The 21858-nt window shown below is 44.9% G+C and overlaps 1 protein-coding gene across 1 annotated transcript in view; it reads left to right on the top strand.

Annotated features, from left to right (window-relative positions):
• The first annotated feature begins 9086 nt into the window (after positions 1-9086).
• Positions 9087-21858, top strand: part of TMEM9 (transmembrane protein 9) — a 37448-nt gene continuing 24676 nt past the window's right edge. The window contains exon 1 of the mRNA XM_017499412.2: positions 9087-9179. The gene's annotated coding sequence lies outside the window, so the exon portion shown is untranslated. The remainder of the gene's footprint in view (positions 9180-21858) is intronic.

The following is a 21858-nucleotide window of genomic DNA, read 5'->3' as shown; positions in this document are numbered from 1 at the left end:
GTCCATCCCGAAGATAGTAATGCTGGTGTTCATCTCCATGCTGGAGAAAATTCTCCGGGACTCTCTTCCCCATTTCTTCTCATTGCATGGGTGTGATCTGACCCGCATGAGTGGAAAATGGGGTCCTGAGCCTGCTGGTTCTCTCCTGGGGCTTTCTTGTCTAAAGGGCTTTTCGATGTCCCCCCATGATGGCTCCACTGGTGATACAATGAAGTCTTTCACTGGCATCTCCTGAGTCTCCTAGAGTGGCCTGAGTGCTCTCTCTGCAAGAGGCTGGGAGCAGACTTTTCAGGTGTACCCTCTATTTTATTCTTAAAACTCATGGGGGTGAAAAAAACTGCTCTTACATTCTGGTAACATGAGAATTTAAAGGAAGAGAAATATTTATTTCCTGGCTGACTTTCTGAGATCAGTTTAAACTGACTATAAGCTAAAAGGACCAAGACCACAAGCTATGGTAGAAATGAGAATTACGAGGAATTTGGCACAGTGTAGGTAACCTGAACTGTCAACAATATTATATCCTGGTCCACACTGGGGACATTTATGATCCTCTAGAAGAATTGGATTGGTATGGAAACTATCTCAGGATTTACAGCTACACTGACATTTCCTAGTCGTGTGACTACAGCCTAGTCTTAAACTCACTGAATGTCTGTTTCCTCGTTTGTAAGAAGGGATGACAATACTCTTAGTGGAAGGAGTATGGGCTTTTTAAGCAGACAGACCCAGGTTTAAATTTCTCTTTTAGTACCTGGATGCCATGAGCCTGGAGTGGATGGAAGAGAGGAGGGTCCAGTGATCACATTGGGAGATTCCTGGAAGGGTCCCCTGATCACATTGGGCCATAAGGCCACGGTAATGACTTTGGCTTTGACTCTGAATAAGATGGGAAGCAGTTGCAATGTTTTGAGCAGAGGAATCACAAGATGTAACTCATGTTTTTAAGAGACTGGCCTGGCTGCTGGATTGAAAATAGGCTGAAGGGAAAAACGCGTGGAAAGTCAGAAACCCAGATATGCAGCCCCTGCAATAATCAAAGTGAGCGAGGATGACACCTTGCAGGATGGTGTCACAGTGGAGATGGTGAGCAGGTCAGATTCTAGATGTACTTGCAGGTAGGGTCTAAGGATTTACTGACTTGTCAGTTTATCATTATATAATTGAGTAGTTATTTCTTAAGACTGTCCAATCTACTAAACTGACTATGCACTGGTGAGTTTCTTGTGTTGAGCTCAGTTCAGCAATATTCGATGAAGGAATGAAACCTGAACATCTTGACAAGCTCTGTCTGCTGTGCCCCCTAAGCCAACGATCTCTTACCCACTCTCTCCACTCCTCTCCAGCAATCCTCTGAATCCACAGCAAAGTGACAGGTTGGCTGGAGCTGAGGCCAGAGGGGAATTGCAGCCATGGACAAAGCGGGAGAGTGGTGAAAAAGTCATGATGGAGGTGGAGAGGAAGGAAATATGGAGATGAGAAGGACATACTCAGCCAGCAGCCTGAATAATCACAGGGCTAAAGAGAGGGAGGAGATGGGAGAATCACATGGAGGATGGAGGCTGGGGCCAAAGGAAGAGAGAAACGGAGCCTAAGCTTTGCTATGGCTAATGTTGGTATAGGTGCTCCTCTGAGATCAGTCCACCAGTGACATTGATTCACTGGCATGGTAGGGACGGACTTTACATCAGAAATACTGGGAGCCATGGAGTTGTTAGCTTGTGCTCTGCCCTGGGCACTAATGGTCAAAGATCTACATCTGACTTATCTGACTTCCTCCTCTTTTGTAGCCTGGTGGTTCTGGGACGAGTAGAAATGGATGTGGGTGGGTGGAGATATTGGGGTTGAAGAGGTGTCTAAGTCTGCTTTATGCTGCTATAACAGAACACCACAGGCTGGGTAATTTACGAAGGATAAAAGTTTATTTGGCTCATGATTCTGGAGGCTGGGAAGTCCAAGAGCATGGCACCAGCATCTGGTAAATGTCATCTCATGATGGAAGGCAGAAAGCAGAAGAGTGCATGAGACAGAAAGAGAAAGGGGGATAAACTTTTCCTTTCTATCAGGATCCCACTCCCATGGTAACTAACCCATTCCCAAGATAATGGCATTGATTCTCCCATGAGGGCAGGGTCCTCATGACTTGATCACCTCTTAAAGACCCCACCTCCTAATGCCAGCACAATGGCAATTACATTTCAACATGTGTTTTGGAGGGAGCATTCAAACCATACTGAGCAGCATGTGTATGTGACAGCAAAGCTGAAGGAGAATGGTGCACGTAGAGCGTGAATGCGCCTCAGGGACAATCAGGGAGCAGACCATGACTGGGGTCTGAAGGAGAATAAGAGAGAGGATCACAAGGAAGTGGACACAGAGATACAGGGATGCCCCTCTTCTGACCCATGTCATCTTCTTTTTAAATTAGTGATCCTCCCTCACCAGGCCATCACACACCATCCCTGTCTTCAGCAGGGATTCACACATGTTCACAGGCTGTCACAGCTGTGGCCACAGCCCACGCTCACCCCCATACACAGCTCACCCTGCTACCTGTGACATATATGTGCACACACTCCTTGCTTTCTCCACTGCCTCACCCACAGAATAACCTCGCATATTTGGTTGTCTAACATGTGTAAGTATGCAAACACATGCATACATACCACACACACACACACACACACACACACACACACACATCTAGGCAACAGGCAATTTAGTCTTAAGATTGTAAGTCCTGCCCTGAAATGTGAAGCCTTTCTTGCCTCATCATTCTTCTCCTAGGTCTAATGTGGAGAGAGAAAATTCTGGTGATACTGGAATTTTTTTTCTAGCCCAACATACCTACAAGAGCCTTATCGTAGTCCTTCCAATCAAAGGCCCCCTTTGCTGCCTCTGGGCCTATTTTAAATTCACTTAATCTGCTCTGAATCTGGATCTCTTTTTGTCAAGCACCATTCTTCAAAGCTTGAAGCTGTCTCTGCCAGAAACCTTCCCTGGTTAATTCTTCTTGACTCAGTTTCCTCCTGCCCTCTCCTCCCTATCTCCCCCTCCATCTGCTGCCATTTCAGCATCACACGAATGTAAAGAAGCCTGCCAGAGACCAGGCCTGCATGTCTTATCCATCCCCCTACACACACACACACACACACACACACACACTCTCACTCACACACTTACACTCACACACACACTCTCTCTCACACACACACACACTCTACACACACACACACACACACACACACTCAATACACAGTCCCTATGAGCTCCCTAAGGAGAGGACGGTGTCTCCTTCTCCCTCTGGTTATCCCCACAGCACCTCAGCCTGGGTTCTGCCCAGCAGTTACTCAGTCCTGGGTGTTTTGCCAGGAGATGGGATCTTTCAGGGCAGAGACCCGAGCAGACTAAGGGTATCACATGTTTACCGAATGACTGTCTGAGAAATGGAGAGGGGTGGAGGGGACAGTCAGAGAGTGGCCAGCTCAGCACTACAGGTGCTAGGGTGAGGCTTCTCCCCTACTACTGAATGACCTACAGGAGGTTGCCCTTGACTGGCTGGAGATGATTTAGCACCTCTCCAGCCCTAGCAATGAATGAGCTGCCCAGGCTGTTAATTGCCTTCAGTTAATTGTTAGCTTTTCTGCCAGGGACACTCTGGCGAGGAAAGGAGGTGAGAAGAACCTGGAACTACGGGGAAGGAGGGCAAGTCTTACAGGGCAGGGAGTTGCGGAGCCTCTGCAGTCTAAGGGGACGTGGGCAAATTGATCCCCTGTACTGAGGGCCACCCCAGGAGGTGAGAGGCCAGAGACAAAGGGCCAGGAATAGAAAGAGATTTATATATTTGCTTACAATCTATTTTTAATGTCCCATAAACATGCTTTGCTTGTAACCAAGACCTACTAAGCTTCCAAGCAGGCTCATTCCAGTTGCCCCCCAAGAATTCCTCAAAGGTCATCCCATCAAAGTCACAAAATCCTGAAATCAAGAGAGTCAGCAACTCCTGAGTCACAGGTCTGGCATTACCCAAGGGCTGTGATTGGGGCCATTCATGGCTGACCCCAAAGAAAAGGGTGAAAATAGGTCAAAACACGTTTTCCAAAGAGATAAGGAGAGATGGGAATGAAGGATGCATGAACAGGCTGGAAACACATCTCTCCTTCCTCCTCTCTTCACCTCCTGTCCACCCACAAGTTGGTTTCTGACCAGCCTGGAGTGGCAGAGCTACCACCTCCAATGAGCACTGAGAATCATAGCAGTGTGGCTGGGGCAAGGCAGGGTGCAAAAGGAAGGGTGAGCTGCTATTTGGATTCACATTCTCACGGCTCCTTCCACCTGATGTTCTTTAACTTGTGTTTCAGTTTCCCTGACTCTGCAACACACATCTGGGTGCCTCTCCTTTCCGGGGAAATTGGGAAGGTTGTTATGATGACCAAGAGAAGGTTCTTTCTGCTCCTTGGGACGAGGTTACTGAGTCCAAAAGGTATTATCAGAACCCTTAGGTTGCAAGCCCAGCCCATATTCCCAGCTGGTGGCAGAGGAGGGCTGGGGGTGGCCTGCAGTTAATTTGCAGTGGTGTGAAAATCCTAATCCTAGCTACAGTCAGAATTTTCTGAAGAACACAATAAACGCAGGAACACCCCTTTCAAAAGAAAACCCCTCAAACTACTCCCAAGGTAAACATTCACTCCACCAAGGCTTCCTTCACACACATACCACATGCACACACACTTATGCACACACACACACACACACACACACACAGTACCTTTGTACATACTTTGTATTTATTTATTTATTTATTTTAGAGACAAGGTCTCACTTCATCACCCAGGCTGGAGTGTGAGTCATCACTCACTACAACCTCAAACTGAACTCCTGGGCTCAAGCGATCCTCCTGCCTTGGCCTCCCAGAGCTCTGGGCACACCTTCACCCTCATGAAGGGGAACTAAGTCATGGGAAATAATATGGTGCTCAAGAACAAAGTGGGATTGGAAGTTTCCCTTCCGGAAGGAGTCCAGGAAAATATTCCCCCCATCACTTTCCTCTCCAAATGAAGGCCCACTGAAACAAGATGCCTGCCTCTGTTCAAACAACTCTTGGAACATATGGTACACATACGAATAAGAACAGAAGCTGGAGGGGAAAGGTTGGTACCATAACCACAGGAAAGGATCTTTGCTCTCTCTCAAACTTCTTGGGAACTTTACAGAGAATGTGATGGACACTGACCTGAGTGAAATTCATTCGTTCATTTAATAAATATTTATTGAGCTACTTCTGTAGACAGATATTGTGCAAGGTGCTGGGGTCCTTGTCCTCACAAAGTTTTCAGTCTAACTTATATTCTAGCATAAGATACAGGTGAAACCAGTAATCACAGAGAAGCATAACAAAGGCTTTAGTGGGGGACTATCAATCAGAGCTCAATGGGAGCACATACAGGAACACCAACTGAAAACTGGGGGAAGAGAGCAATCTGAGGAGGCTTCCCGGAGTAGATGACTGGATGAGAAGGATCTAGCTAAGTGGAGAAGATGGAAGAAGCCACAGAGAAAACAGCATACGCAGAGGCTTAGAGGTGGAAGAAAGAGGGGGTGCTCCAGAGGAAACGAAATTAAGTCCATTACATCTGAGATAATTCCTCGAGGCCCCTCCTCACCAAAGACCTCCCAGAGCTGTTGGGCACCCTGTCCTGAGCAAAAGCCACCTCACCAGCCACACACAAGCTAATGAGGATCTGCTTCAGGACTTCTTCCTAAGTGCGTCTGAAAGGTCTGGTCAGCTGCCGCTGGTCCAGCAGTAGAAAATAAGGGCATTCGTCAGTGAGATCCGTGTGGGGCTCCTTCCTTAGGGATAAGGCTGTCTGGGCAGGTCAGGATTGAACACAGTGGTCAGAAGACCTGTGGGGACCTGGTGTGGTGGCTCACGCCTATAATCCTAGCACTTTGGGAGGCTGAGGTGGGCAGATCACCTGAGGTCACGGGTTCGAGACCAGCCTGGCCAACGTGGCGAAACCCCGTCTCTACTAAAAATATAAAAATTAGCCGGGCTTGGTGGCATATGCCTGTAATCCCAGCTACTTGGAAGGCTGAGGCAGGAAAATCTCTTGAACCCAGGAGGTGGAGATTGCAGTGAGCTAACACCACTGCACTCCAGCCTGGGCAACAGAAGGAGACTGTCTCAAAAAAAAAAAAAAAAAGACCTATGGATCTCCTCCCTCTTGACACAGCACCCCACAGCTCCATTACAGAAGAGCAGTCTTGACCCTTGCTTAGTGTTCCCCAGTGGCTTCTATCTACCCATGGCCTCTGGTGGGATGGGTGAGGGAGGTGCCCCATGCATCTGCAGGTCCAGGGTACATCTTAGCCAGCCAATGACATTACAGAGAAATTGCCCACTGCTGCCTCCTGGGGTGCCCACCCATGCCCCAATCTTAAACCACTTCTATCAGAGGCCAGCAAACTATGGTCCACAGCCTTTCTTTTTTTGAGACAGAGTTTCGCTATGTCGCCTAGGCTGGTGTGCCGTGGCACAATCTCGGCTCACCTCCTCTGCTTCAGCCTCCCGGGTTCAAGCGATTCTCCTTCCTCAGCCTCCCAAGTAGCTGGGCCTACAGGCACCCACCTCTACACTCAGCTAATTTTTGTATTTTTAGTAGAGACGGGGTTTCACTATGTTGGCCAGCCTGGTCTTGAATTCCTAACCTCGTGATCCACCCACCTCGGCCTCCCAAAGTGCTAGGATTACAGGCGTCAGCCACTGCGCCCAGCCACAGCCTATTTTTATAAATAACGTTTCATTGGGAAAAGCCACACTCATTTATTTGCTTATCACCTGTGGCCACTTTTGTGTTCCAACAGCAGAACTGAGTCGTCAGCACAGAACTTGTATGAACCGCATAAAATATTCACTATCTGTGCCTTTATAGGAAAAGTTTGCAGACTCCTGAGTTATATTATCTGAATACTTTAAATCCTTATATATGCCCCAACAAATCCCTGAAAGCCTGCCCCCAGAAATTTCATTTCACCAAATGCCCTGGCATCGGAAGTTGTCAACACTGAGAAACATTGACAAGAAACATGAAGAATCCCCTTCTATGGAGATTTGTAAGAAGAGCTCTCAGTTGGGCATGGAGGAGGGGTCGTCCCGCAGAGAAGCAGGAAGTGGGCTTCCTTCATCTCCTAGCCCTCTGTGTGAGCTGAGACCAGATGATGGAGGGATGATGTGGATGGTTATGACAAAAGTTTATGAAATCATGGCAGCTGTGAGCGAAGCGTCAGCTGGAAACAAGAAGGGCTAGGTCACCGGGAGGCCAGGGCTCCTGGAAGAGCAGGAAGAGGGCTCCATGCTCAGCCCTCGTGACTCATGAGATAGAGAGACCCTGTCAAATGACGTTTTCTGATGGCTGCCTCATCCGCACCCCTAATCCTGCAGGGTTTGCACACTCCTCTTCTGTCCCACAATGACAGCTGAACTCACTCAAGAGGCCCAGACTGGCCTGTTGGACAGTACAGAAAGAGAAGCAAGTGAAGTCTGAGAGGGAGGAATTCTCCAGGGGGGGATTGGAGGATTGTAAATCCGAAAGGGCCTCCAGAGGTCATCTTGATCATCCCTTCTCTGGCGAGAGCTACACACCTGGCTAAAGGGAGGGAGAATATTTTTGGTGGATAGAGTCTGAGGCTGACAACTATACTGTTAGGTTCTTCCCAGCCCCATCCCTGCTGGGCCTGGGTGGCTCAGAGGATGGATTCTGGAGCCAGAGGGTCTGGGTTTGAATCCCAGCTCTCACACTTCCTTGGTGTATAACTTGGGTCAAATAAGTTAACCTTTCTATTTCTCTGTTTCCTTATTGTAAAGTGGGAATAAAATGATATCTTGATGTTTGGGGTAAGGCCTTTCAAATTTCAGAGTATTTATTAAGCACCTAATGTGTGCCAGACACTGTGTTAGGCATTTTACGCAGGTTGGGTCATTTGGAAGGACTCCACCGGAGATAGTGAGACACCATTGATATGTACCAGCATCTTCATGCTGGGAGCACTTATTCCACAGTCTTTTTCCTGGAACTAATTTTCAGGCCTCAAGGGTAACTGTAGGAGGTCCTTCCCTAGTTACTCCTGCCCGCACCTGCCCCTCCTAACCACGGCCGGACAGTCCCTGTCCCAGGCTAAGCCAGCTGCAGTTGGCTGTGATTAATGGCCTCTATTAACAGCACGTTGTAAACTGATCATGTACACAGTGCCCATGAAGATCTCACCTCTGCTAAATTCCACACCAGTGAGTACTCACTCCTTAACCCCTGAAACCTCCTGCGTTCCCTCGTTTGAGGGGCATAGTGACAGAAACTACCTTTACCAGAGGAATTCAAAACGATTTGGAAGCAGGAAACAACTCCATGAATTCTTTAGGGGAAAGGCCAAATCCTAAAACCTGGTTTCACATGGAGTGGAGCCTGGGGGAGATGAGATTAAAATCCAGGTCATGGAAGGTAGTTTCCATCAGCCTCAAAGAAATCCCAGAGCAGACTCTGACCAACAGCTGCCTGCCCTTGGATAGGAGAAAGTCACTTTCTCCTATCTGGGCATCGGTTTCCTTATTTGTTAAATGAGAACTTTGGTTCAAAATGATTCCCAGTCTCTACTCTAATCGGTAGACCTAAGAGTGGTTCTGATCACAGGAATCTTTACCAAAAAAAAAAAAAAAAAATCGCCCTCCAGGCCATAGTCCCATTCCTTCTTTCCCTGAGAGTATCTCTGCAAAGCAGTAGCCCTCCTCCTGGTCGTCCCCTGCTCTTTACATTCATAGGACCAAGCAATTAGGTTGGTTTCCTTCAAGTCAATTATCGACATTTTTTTTAAACAATGACATTGGCATTCCTTGGTGAGCAAGGCCAGGGAGGGATGTGAGATCCACAGTCCAAAGAAAGCCTTGCACTCCTGACGCGTTCTTTCTAAACACTTCGGAGTCTCAGTTTTACCCTTGAACGGCAGAGAGAGGCAGAGGTTTTAGGTGAGAAAACTGAAGGCAAGGGGCAGGTGGGAGGTTAGAACCCGGGAGGCTGCAGCCGCCTCTGCTCCCTCCCTGCTAGGCTCTGTCCCACAGCGCCCAGCCCCGGAGAGCAGGAGCTGAAAGCCTCTAACACCCGCAGATCCCTCTATGAGTGCAATGTGAGGTACGTAATCTCTCTCGTGTAAAGTGATTATGTGTAAAAACAGCGGATTAGTGTCTCCGTGCTGCTATGTCTTCTGGGATCAGCAGGACCCAGCCTCCTGGCCCGCCCCGGGACACTGAGCGGTGACCTCCGGGCGCGGCAAATCGCCGCGGCGCCCGGGACCCCGTGGCCAGCACACCCCCGCGAGAGGGCCCGGCGGGCTTTCCACGACCTTCGCTTCACGCTTCTAGCCCGCCGCCCGGCAGGGGGCCTGGGTCCTCCCAGCTCCACCCCGTGCCCTCCCCGCCGCACCCCGCAAGTCCTCCCAGGCTCGGCCCCGCGTGGGGAAGGACGGAGCGAGCTGGCGGCTGGCTGGAGGCCCGAGTCTCGGGGATTGGTTACATTTTTCCCCCGGGTTAATTACCACGGATGGGAATCTGAGCTGTGCCCGTCTCGGGCACAACAAGCCTTGTCGCCTGGGGGGAGAATCTCAGTCTTACTCAGGTAACACCTGCTGGCCCGGGACGGAAATGTTCTCATTCTGGAGGGCGCCACCTCCCGCAAAGGACTCAAACGTCCCAGGCGGCCAGGACCCGGGGTGGAGCCTCCCGGGGTGGAGTTTGGACGGGGTGGTGACGGGACTGGACGGCTGGAGTGTGCGGTCACCCGGGGGTGGGGCTAGGGCGGGCCATGTTTGAGCTGCGAGGCCCGGGCCTGAAAGGAATCCCTCCTTGGCCAGTCCCACCCTGTTTAACCCTGATGCAATGCACTTGCCCTTTGCATTTACCCGGGGCAAATATTTAACCTTTCCATTTTTTGCACTGACTTAATGGGTCTCCGTGTCTAGCACAGGGCTTGACACATAGTAGGCATCCGATATCTGTTTGTGAATGCACAAGTCTATCAGCGTGTCTGTCTCCTAGGGGAGTGGCGTTCTCAGACTTGTCAGCATTTTAGCACCCAGCTATGACATGTCACGTGGGCTACTACTGGTAAAAATGTGAGCATCCAACTGAGTGCATTTTTCACTTTTAAAGGTAAGTTGAAACAGATCGAAGACCATTTCCATCATAATGCTGCTCACTCTCGAGTCTGATGTGCTATCATGCACGGGAGAGAAAAGGGTGGAGGTTGTAGGGAACATGTTATTTGGCTCTTCTAGTGATAGCTTCTGATTTCATCTTGGGAGATGACCTTGGGCCGACAGTCAAGGTGTCCTGACCTTCCTGCCAGAGCAGGCTTGAGACCAAGTTAGGTCCAAGGGACTGTCATCTGGACTTTGAATGCTGAATAGTGACCTAAGAATAAGGGGAAAATCCATCACAGCCAATGCACCCCTGTGGCATGCCAGGAGAGGCCCTAGTTTCAGCCTTCTTCAAGTCTTGTTTTTCAGTCATTTCTTAGATGATAAGAATTTCCCGCTTTTTTCCAACAAACTCTTTTTTTCCTTAAGTTAGACAGTTTCTGTTGCTGACAACCAAAGCACCCTGACTGCAGGAGTCACAGCTGAAGATTGGGAATATGTAACACTACCTAGCTTCTCTGGGAAGCAACTCAGTACATTGCGTTCAGCGTTAAAGAGTCCTTAGTCAGCATTATTATTATTGTTATTATTATTATTTTGAGACGGAGTCTTGCTCTGTCACCAGGCTGGAGTGCAATGGGGCACGGCTCACTGCAACCTCCACCTCCCTGGGGCAGGTAGTTTTTCTGCCTCAGCCTCCTGAGTAGCTGGGACTGCAGGTGTGCGCCACCACGCCCGGCTAATTTTTGTATTTTTAGTAGAGACAGGGTTTCACCATGTTGGCCAGGATGGTCTTGAACTCCTGACCTTGTGACCCACCCGCCTTGGCCTCCCAAAGTGTGGGGATTACAGGTGTGAGCCACCGCGCCCAGCCAGTCTACCCTATTATTTTACAGATGAAGAACTAAGGTTCCAAAAAGTTCAGTGACGACAAGTTCAAGGTCACACAGTCAGACTCACAGAATCTCAGAGTTAAAAGGGAACTCAGGGTCATTCATTAAACTTTTCATCTGATATTTAAATTCTCTCTGAAATAGCTTCAACAAGTGACCATCCAAAAAAATGTGTGAATACCATCAGAGATAGCAAGAAATCTCTCTGGGCAACCCATTCCTCTTCCGCATGGCATCCCCTCAGATAGCCAAAGACTGCTATCGCCACCAAGATTTCTCTTTCCCAGGATAATGTCGTATTTCCTATAGCTGTTCCTCATGTGGCAGGGTTTGAGGCCTTCACCATACTGGCCGCTGTCCTCCAAATGCATTCTGGTCTGTTCCTTGGAGCATGTGTCCCTAAAATGGAACAGAGCACCCAGTTGTAGGCTGCTGGTGCCGAGTAGGTGGATCACCACTACCCTTATTCTAGAGAAAATGAGTTCTTAGGTCCTAAGTTCCTCTAATTCATCCTGAGGCCAAATTAGCTTGTTTGTTTGTTCTTGTCAGTCACATTACACTTGTTCTATTCACTCAGCTATCCTCAGTTATGTTTACCTGTTCCTCTCATATTTGTGTAAGTGGGAAACTTAGCTTCAGCCTTCATTTCAACCTTACAAGATCTTTTTGGATCCTGATATTCCCTGCTCCTGTACCCTCCTCCCCAACCCACCTCTATACCTTCACACAGCTTTGCAGTTTCCGCAATTTTCCAAGCATGTGCTCCCTCCTCATCTAAGTTCTTTACACAAATGTGTGCATTCTAATCGCTTTAGCCCAGGAGTTCAGACCAGCCTGGGCAATGTAGTGAGAACCTGTCTCTTAAAAAACAAAAGTAATAAAATTAGCTGGGCCTGATGGTACAAGCTTGGAGTCCCAGCTTCTTGGGAGGCTGAGGCGGGAGGATCACTTGAGCCCAAGAAGTCAAGGCTGCAGTGAGCCATGATAGCACCACTGTACTCCAGCCTGGGTGACACAGTGAAACCTTATCTCAAAAATAAATAAGTAAATAAAAATAATGCCCCCCCCCCGGACTGATTATGTTTACCAGGACCTAAAAACCTTTAATTAATTAATTAATTTATTTATTATTTTGAGACAGCGTCTCGTTTTGTTGCCCAGGCTAAAGTGTGGTGGCATGATATCAACTGACAACCTCTGCCTCCCAGGCTCAAGCAATTCTCCTGCCTCAGCTTCCCAAGTAGCTGGGATTACAGGTGCCTGCCACCATGCCAGGCTGTTCTTTGTATTTTTAGTAGAGACAAGGTTTCACCATGTTGTCCAGGCTGGTCTTGAACTCCTGACCTCAAGTGATCCACCTGCCTCAGCCTCCCAAAGTGCTGGGATTACAGGCATGAGCCACCATGCCTGACCTAAAAAACTTTTTAAATTAGAAAATCCCTGTAAAAATCTGAAAAAGTTTAAGATCATCTTTATTCCCCTCCTGTAAAACACACCTCTATATATTCATACCAGAATCATACAAGATTGTGTGTGGTGATAACATTGAGTACCCTATGTCTCAGCAATTCTACTCCTAGATATATACCCAAGAGAGATAAGGGCATATGTCCACCAAAAGACATTTACAATAGTAGTAGCTTTGTTCACAATAGCCAAAGGCTGGAAACCACACAAATGTCCAGCTGCGATAGAATGGATAAGTAAATTGTGGTATATTCATACAAAGGAGTACTATTTCACAATGCAAATGAATGAACTGCTACATAGAACAATATTGATAATTTCCAGAAATATAATGGTGACCCAGAAAAACCAGATGTTGGAATTCACTTGGGGTGGCTGGCAAAATATTAGAGAAATATTAGGGAAAGTCAGATTATAGTCTCAAACCTTTTGGAAGGCCAAAAGGTTTTGATGGAATGAGCTGAAGGCAGCCAGTTCATTACGTTAGAATTTTAAGTCATAGGGTAAAAGATTAGGAACAATAAAAGCTTCCCCTGTTAAGTCTGTTTACCTCACATCCCTTTGTCTCTAAGTTGTTTGCTCATGTACACTTTGTGCTGGATGGCCCTCTCAGGGGAGGTCAAAGGGGAATTACCAGTTAATGGTGTTTACTCTGGGCCTTAGAACCTAAAGCTTTTGTCATTTGTAAAACCGCTCTTTTAACCGTGTTAATTATCCACAAGCATGTTGACATAGAACCTGTGTTATTAAATCTATACTGAATAAATATGAGGAAGGACAGGGAGTCATGATCACTTAGCTGCAATCACCTTCTGAAAGCAGCCATGACCATCCCCAGCCCACTCCGTGCATGTGAGCGTATTCATTCATCCATTGTTAAGTTAGGGTCTGCAGGACAGACCTCCGCAGATGATGATCAGTGTCTCAGGTGGTGATACCAACGCGATCGAGGTCTCAGCCAGGCACGATGAAGAGTAGTTACTGTATGATTTAATTACAGAACTTTCAAGAACAGGCAAAAGCAATCTGTGTTGAAAAAACTCAGAATACTTGTTACCTTCACAGTGAAGGAAACTAGGGCACAAAGAGCTTTCTAGGGGAACTGGGAATGATTTGCATCTGTAGTTATACAAGTTTATGCATAGATAATGAAACCATCCTCGCAAAAATTACATCAGTAAGAAGCTTACAACATTAGGGGAGATCTGGTCTAGTTAAACTTCATCTTAACTTTTGGCCTTTAAGCTGCCCTTAATTATTCCTGGGCTTGGGCCAAGCTAACTTTGAGAGACATTTAGCTTATAGTTGAAAGGATAATAGCCCATCCCCAAAACTCAACCACCTTTGCAAAGCTAATGAGAGACCGCCAGGCTAGGAGGATAGAGAAGCCTGCATTCGGCTAAGGTGTAGACATAAATGATGGCCAGTCACTACACTGGAAGTCACAAGATACCCAACCTCCCCCATGACTCCTGCAGACAACATCACTGTTGCACAACCCAAGAGCAGCTTTTTCAGAATTTTTCCGTGTCTAACACCAGGCTCCACCTGGACCCACCAACCACTCCTACGGCCCCACCCAGAAGCAACTAGGCCCAAGAGGACAGCTTTGACTCCCTGATTTTATCTCTGACCCAACCAATCAGCACTCCCCATACCCTAGACCCCTGCCCACCAAACTACCTTTGAAAAACTCTTAACCTCTGAGCCTTCTCTGAGAGACACTGATTTGAGTAATAACGCTGTCTCCCTCATGGCGTGGCTGGGCTCGGTCTTCAGGACTTGATTTTGTGCAGCTGGAAGAAAGAACCCATCAGGCTGTTATAGTAATAATTCATTGAACCCTTCAATTAAGATTTGTGTACTTCATTCTGTGCAAATTACAACTCAGTATGAAGGTTTAAAACATTAAAAATATGGCCAGGCATGGTGACTCACAGCTGTCATCCCAGCACTTTGGGAGGCCAAGGTGGGCAGATCACGAGTTCAGGAGATTGAGACCATCCTGGCCATGGTGAAACTCTGTCTCTACTAAAATACAAAAAAATTAGCTGGGCATGGTAGCATGTGCCTATAGTCCCAGCTACTCGGTAGGCTGAGGCAGGGGAATCTCTTGAACCAGGAAGACGAATGTTACAGTGAGCCGGGGTCGCACCACCGCACTCCAGCCTGGTGACAGAGCAAGACTCCATCTCAAAATAAATTAATAAAAATAAAAAATACATCTCTAACAAAGTAAAAAATTCTCTTCCAAGTACACTTAGAATCCTCTTGCATACACATAGCACACTTTGTAAAATAACGACCTTGTTTAGAGCTCTCACTTTACAATTAGGGCAACCGAAATTCAGGAGGAAAAGAGCTGCCCTGCTCAGAGTCACACAGAGATTTAACAGCAGAGCTGTGGCAGAACCAGGGATCCTGACTCCTAGACCCAAGTTTTCCAGCGTAAAAATTCATGCAGCTGTGTACTGGGGCTTATACACTTTATAGTAGACCTGTTATACCTGCATTTAAAAAATTTAAAGAAAAAAATGTATGAGAGGACTGGGGTTTATTTTCTCCCTTTTGACTACTGGTAGAAGAGTCTTTAATAAAACTCTAAAGAGTCAGGCTAGGCATGGTGGCTCACACCTCGTACTTTGGGAGGCTAAAGTAGGTGGGTCACTTGAGGCCAGGAGTTCAAGACCAGCCTGGGCAACATGGGCAAAACAAAATACTAAAAATACAAAAATTAGCCGAGCATGGTGGCGAGCTCCTGTAATCCCAGCTACTTGAGAGGCTGAGGCACAAGAATCGCTTGAACCGGGAAGGCAGAGGGTGCAGTGAGCTGAGATCATGCCACTGTATTTCTAGCCTGGGCAACAGAGTGAGACTCTGTCTTAAAAAAAAAAAAAAAAAAAAAAAAGAGAGAATCATAGTCTTTTTTTCCAAGTCCAGTACTAGATGGACTTGGGAAAAAATTGTGAAGCTCATACATAGTATTGTGGGTAGTAACTAACTAGGGCTGGTAGTGCAGCTGGTAAAAGGAATATACCAAGGTAGTCATAGGAAAGAAAGGCAGATTTATTAGAGAAAGAAGAATACATTGCAAGAAAGCAATGGACAAATTCGCAAGAGAGGAGCTGACTGCAAAGGAGACAAAGGCTTGCTGGGGATTTTATAGGATGGTGCCTGTGTGGTGCGCTGGAAAGGGCTATATGCAATACTGATGATGCCAAGTTTGCAGTGAGCTAGCTTGCATTTTTCTATCAGCTGAGGGTCTGGTGATAAGTCGAGGAAAGAAAGACTGTGAGTTATTTGCACAGGAGGGCTGTATGTTCTGGACCATGAAGAAAGGCAGATTTACAGCTTCTCTGCTTTTTCTTTTTGCTTTTCCCTCCTCCTACCAGTCTAACTCCTTTCCCTAATTAGGACTCCACGCATAAGTGATCAGGGGACATGAGTGGAGAGCAATTGCTCGCAGTTGAGGCCTCCATTTCGGGCTGCCATTCTGGCTAAGCAAGTTCACACCCTTTAAAATTAAAAGACAGTTATCTTTGGCAGAAAACATAGACATAAAACATTGTCTGCATGTCTATTCTTATTCCTGTGTTCACCCTTGGTTCCAGGTAGCAAATCTACGCCTTCTTCTATCTCTAAGTTACTAATTTAACTTTATAAAAGAGCCCTCTTTGAGTATTCTTAGAATTTTTGACAGACTTCAGCTCATCCTGAACGTTTATCTCTCCTAAATATTACCCTTGTGATAATGAATGTGTGTGTATATATATATATGAGTATGTGATAATATATATAATACATATGTATGTGATAATGAGTATATATATAATTTTCTCTTTAAAAATGGTAAATGTGATGCATGCTCATTAAAGAAAAATTTTAATGAAAAAGTAAAATAAACAAGTTACCCATAGTCCTTTCCTTACACCCTCCTGTGAAAAACAAGGAAACAATCTCGTTTTTTCCCTGCTTAGCACCTGATTGGGCCTGACAGGAGTTAATTATGGTGTCTCACCCCCCCAGGGAGATGGCCAGTCAGAGTTATTCATCAACCTGGCCACAGTAATTGGTTGATGGATCAACATGTGATGCAAGCAAAGCCAATCAGAGTCTTCCCTGAGACTGGCCACATGGATGCTATGATAGAGAGTCACTTTGTCTCTGATGCTCATAAGCCACAAGAATGTAGGGCTGAGGTCACTGGCAGCGTCTTTCCAACAATGTGAAATGATCCTACCTGGGAATAAAGCTAGTTCACAGAGGAAAGCAGAGCCAAGAAATGGAGACAGTGACAGAGGCCTCAGAATACCATTTCTCTATGGAATCCCACTGTGCCTGAAGCTGGTTCTACACGTGAGTTTCCCAGTTACATGTGCTAATGCATGACTATTTATTAGGTTGGACCATATGAAACCATCATTTTTGTATGTCAAAAGCAGTCAAATATTAGCAATTTTATATGGTTCAGTTTAATATTCAAAGCACATTTGAGTTAGATTGCAAGTTAGCATCTTGACTAATTCAGGTAGGCTTTTAAAAAAATTAACGTGATACAATTGTAGATTTGCATGTAGTCATAAGAAATGATACACAAAGATCACTTATAACATCTAATTAAATGATAGGACAGTGTCAAAACTAGGATATAAGATTTCTGTAATCAAGATCCAAAACATTTCCATCACTGCAAGGATCCCTTACTTTGCCTTTTATAGTTATACCCACTTCCACCCCCCTTCTTAACACCTGCTAATGTGTTCTCCATGTCTATAATTTTGCCATTTCAATCATTTATATAAATGGAATCATATAGTATGCAAACTATTGGGATTGGTATTTTTACTCAGCATAATTCTCTGGAGATTCATCAAAGGTGTTGCATATATCAATAGTTGTTTCCTTTTTTGTTTGTTTTTTGCTGAGTTCTATTTCATGGTATGGACATACTAAAGTTTGTTTATTCACCCATAATAGAACAGCTGAATGGTTGCCAGTTTAGGGCTATTTTGAATAAAGTTGCTATAAACATTCATGCACAGGTTTTTCCGTGAATATAAAAGTCTTCTTTGCTTTAGGCAAATGCCCAGGAGTGCAATTGACGAGAGTCATGTGGTAGTTTCAGGTTTAAAGAAACTGCCAAACTGTTTTCCCAAGAGGCTGTGCCATTTTCTATCCCCACCAGCAATGTATGAATGAGCCAATCCCTTCACATCCTCACCAGCATTTGGAATTACCACTATATTTTTTTTAATTTTAGCTATTCCAATAGATACGTAGTTAGTCATTCTGATAGATAGGTAGTGATAGCTCATTATTTTATTTTTGTTTTTAATTATTATTTTTTATTTATTTACTTTTATTTATTGAGACCTACTCTTGCTCTGTCACCCAAGTTTAAGTGCAGTGGTGCAATCTTGGCTCACTGCACCCTCTGCCTCCCAGGTTCAAGCAATTCTCATGCCTCAGCCTCCCAAGTAGCTGGGACTACAGGTGTGTGCTACCACACCCAACCAATTTTTTTATCTTTTTTNTTTTTGAGACTGAGTTTCACTCTTGTTCACAGCCTGGAGTGCAATGGCCCCATCTCGGCTCACTGCAACTTTTGCCTCCTGGGTTCAAGCAATTCTCCTGCCTCAACCTCCCAAGTAGCTGGAATTACAGACATGCACCGCCATGCCCAGCTAATTTAGTATTTTTTTGTACAGATGGGGTTTCTCCATGTTGGCCAGGCTGGTCTCAATCTCCTGACCTCAGGCTATCTGCTCACCTCAGCCTCCCAAAGTGTTGGGATTAGAGGTGTGAACTACTGTGCCCGGCCTTATTTTTTTATTTTTTATTTGAGATAGGGTCTCACTGTGTTGCCCAGGCTAGAGTGCAGTGGCACAACCACGGTTCATATCAGCCTCCCGCATAGCTGGTACTACAGGCGTGCACCACCACACCTAGCTAATTTTTTGTCTTTTTGGGAGAGACAGTGTTTTGCCATACTGCCCAGACTGGTCTCTAACTCCTGGGCTCAAGCTATCCACCTGCCTCAGACTCCCAAAGTGCTAGGGTTACAGGCATGACCCACCATACTCGGTCATCATTGTTTTAATTTGCATTTCCCTAACGGCTAGTGACATTGAATATCTTTTCATGTACTTATTTGCCACCTGTATATATCCTCTTTAGTGATATGTTTTGTCTTTGTCAACTTTCTAATTGTACTTTTTTTTACTGTTGAATTATAAAAGTTCTTCATATATATTACATACCAGTCCTTCATTAGCTATGTCATGTGCAAATTTTTTTTTTTATTCTCTTGACAGGGTCTTTCAGAGAGCAAAAGTTTTTAATTTTGATGAGGTCCAAGTAATCATTTTTTTTCTTTTGTGGATTGTGCTTTCGGTGTTAAGTTTAAGAACTCTTTGCCTAGCTCTAGATTCCAATAATTTTCTCTTATGATTTTTTCTAAATATTTTTAAAGTTTTCAGTCTTACATTTAAGCCTATGATTCTCTTTTTGAGTTATATTTTTTACAAGGTATGAGACTTCAGTCAGGGTTCTTCTTTTTTCCCCCCATGCATGTCCAGTTGTTCCAGCACCATTCATTGAAAGGATATCTTTCCTCCACTTCATTGCTTATATACTTTTGTCAGAAATCAATTGGGCAAAAGGTCAGGCATGGTGGCTCACACCTGTAATCCCAGCACTTTGGGAGGCCAAGGTGGGAGGATTGCTTGAACCCAGGAGTTCAAGATCAACCTGGGCAATATAGCAAGACTCTGTCTCCACAAAAAATAAAACAATTAGCCCTGCATGGTAGCACATGCCTATAGTCCCAGCTACTCAAGAGCCTGGAGGTCAAGGCTGTGTGAGCCATGATTGTGCCTGGGTGACAGAGACACTGTCTCAGGAAAAGTAAAATCAACTGGGCATACTTGTTCGGATTTATTCCTAGGCTCTCTGTCCTGTAGGTCTATACCTCCACTAATACTGCACACTCTTGATCACCCATATGTATTAAAAGGTTCCTGGCATGTAGTAGGTGCTCAGTACATGGAATTATTATTCATTTACCCAATAAATATATATTACTATTCACATAATTACTAACATTCTTTATATTTAAATTTTAGCAAAATGCACCTTATCCATTTTAGTAATTTGAAGTTCTTAGCCTTAGAAATGGCTACCATAAAATCTCTGCATTAAAAGAAACAAAGTGCATAGGTAGAATTTTATTTAGAGAAAAGTTGGTTCCAAATGATAGGACCTGATCTGTTAATACTCAGGGCATGGATCTAGGAGCCAATGGGGCAGCATTTCCCAAACCGTGTTCCTTGGTACACTAGTCTTGAAGGATGCTCTTTGAAAATTAGTTTATGGTCCAAACTGTGGGAAAAAACTATATATGATAATGTACTTTAAGGGATTCACAATATATTTTATCACATCAAAGCATCTAAAAAATACTGTAGTAAAATGTGCCTATTTAATTTACTTTAAGGCTCCCCAAACTAATTTATTCATAGAAACTATATTTTACCCACATATAGTTTGCATCCCGCATACAATAACATCCCATAATACTATTCCTGAGAGCATATTCCCTGAAGTGTATTTTGAAAATTGCTATCATGGAGTATTATCAGAAAGACTTCAGAGTATCCGATCTGGTAGGAAACTTAGGGCCTTCTAAACCAGCAGTTTTCGAAGTATGGTCTGAGAACTCTGTGAGTCTCCAAGACTCTTTCAGGGAGACGAGTTCTAACTATTTTCCTAGAAATACTAAGATGTCATTTACTCTTTTCACTCATTCTCCAACGACCATATAGTGGAGTTTTCCGAAGGTTAGATGACATGTGATATTGCAACTGACCGAAGGCAAAACCAGATGTGAGAAGGTACCTGTCTTCTATTCAACCAGATGGTAAGGGGATTTACAAAAAAAAAAATTTTACAGAAAAAATCAATTAATGTCACTCTTCTTACTAAATTTTATCTTTTAGTAAATATAGGGGCTTTTTTTCACCAAAAGATGCTTATGCATACAATGAATTTATTGTTATTTTAAAACAAATATGTTTAAATTTTCTATTTTAATTTTAATACTGCAAATATTGATAGGAACCAGATAAACAAAAGTTCTTTAGGGTTCTCAATTTAAAAAAAATTTTTTTTCTTCAGTATAACCTCAATAATTTTTTTTTTTTTTTTTGAGATGGAGTTTTGCTCTTGTCGAAGCGCAATGGCGTGATCTCGGCCCACTGCAACTTCTGCCTCCTGGGTTCAAGCGATTGCTTCCAAATGATAGAACCTGATCTGTTAATACTCAGGGGAAGGATCTAGGAGTCAATGGAGCAGCATTTTCCAAAGTGTAGAAATGCTTCAGCCTCCTGAGTAGCTGGGATTACAGGCGCCTGCCACCACGCCCAGCTAATTTTTTGTATTTTTAGTAGAGACGGGGTTTCACCATGTTGGCCAGGCTGGCCTCAAACTCCTGGCCTCAGGTGATCTATCCACCTCAGTCTCCCACAGTGTGGAATTATAGGCGTGACCCACCACGCCTGGCTTAACCTCAATAATTTTTAAGAGTGTAAAAGGACAAAAGACCCAAAAGTTTAAAAATTGCTATTCTAAACAAATCTTTTCAGGGAAACTGAGCTCCAATGGGCTAGCGCTTTGACAGGAGTAAGTTCAAACTAGAAGCCAGAACATATGATTTCTGGTCCCAGGACCTTACCATGACCTTACCCTGCCTCCTACTCACTACTGAGAGCTGAAAAACACACAAAAACCCAAAATATTTGACCCAGTTAAGAACAGGGAAACCAAAAAGTGAGCTGCTATCCTCTATTTATGCAGTGCCATGAAGTCTACCCCCAAAAGAGCATGTGCAGTCGTGGGAGCTGAACCAAGAAAAACACAACAGAGGCGGCAGAATGCATAGCACCCAGGACTGTGCATATCAGAGTGCCTAATGGGCAACTGCTGATAGAATGCCTGACACAAACTGGGTCTAGCATATCAATTTAAATATGTGTGTATTACATCTGTGTGTGCGTGCGTGTGTGTGTGCGTGTGTGTGTGTATAAAATAGTAAACCAGAGTTTGTCATTTATTAAGCTTTAGGTAGAATTATGCTTTTATTCTAATTTTGTTCAATTAAAATATAATTCAGCCAGGCACACAGGCTCATGTCTATAATCCCAACACTGGGAGGCCAAAGCAGAAGGACCACTTGAAATCAAGAGTTCAAGACCAGCCTGGGCAATATAACAAGACCCTCATCTCTACAAAAAAATTTCTTTTAATTAGCCAGGCATGG

This window comes from Cebus imitator, unplaced genomic scaffold (genome assembly GCF_001604975.1).
Source record: "Cebus imitator isolate Cc_AM_T3 unplaced genomic scaffold, Cebus_imitator-1.0 Scaffold257, whole genome shotgun sequence".
Lineage (NCBI taxonomy): Eukaryota > Metazoa > Chordata > Mammalia > Primates > Cebidae > Cebus > Cebus imitator.
The sequence above is the reverse complement of the archived record's forward strand: the minus strand, read 5'-3'. Positions and strand labels throughout refer to the sequence as shown.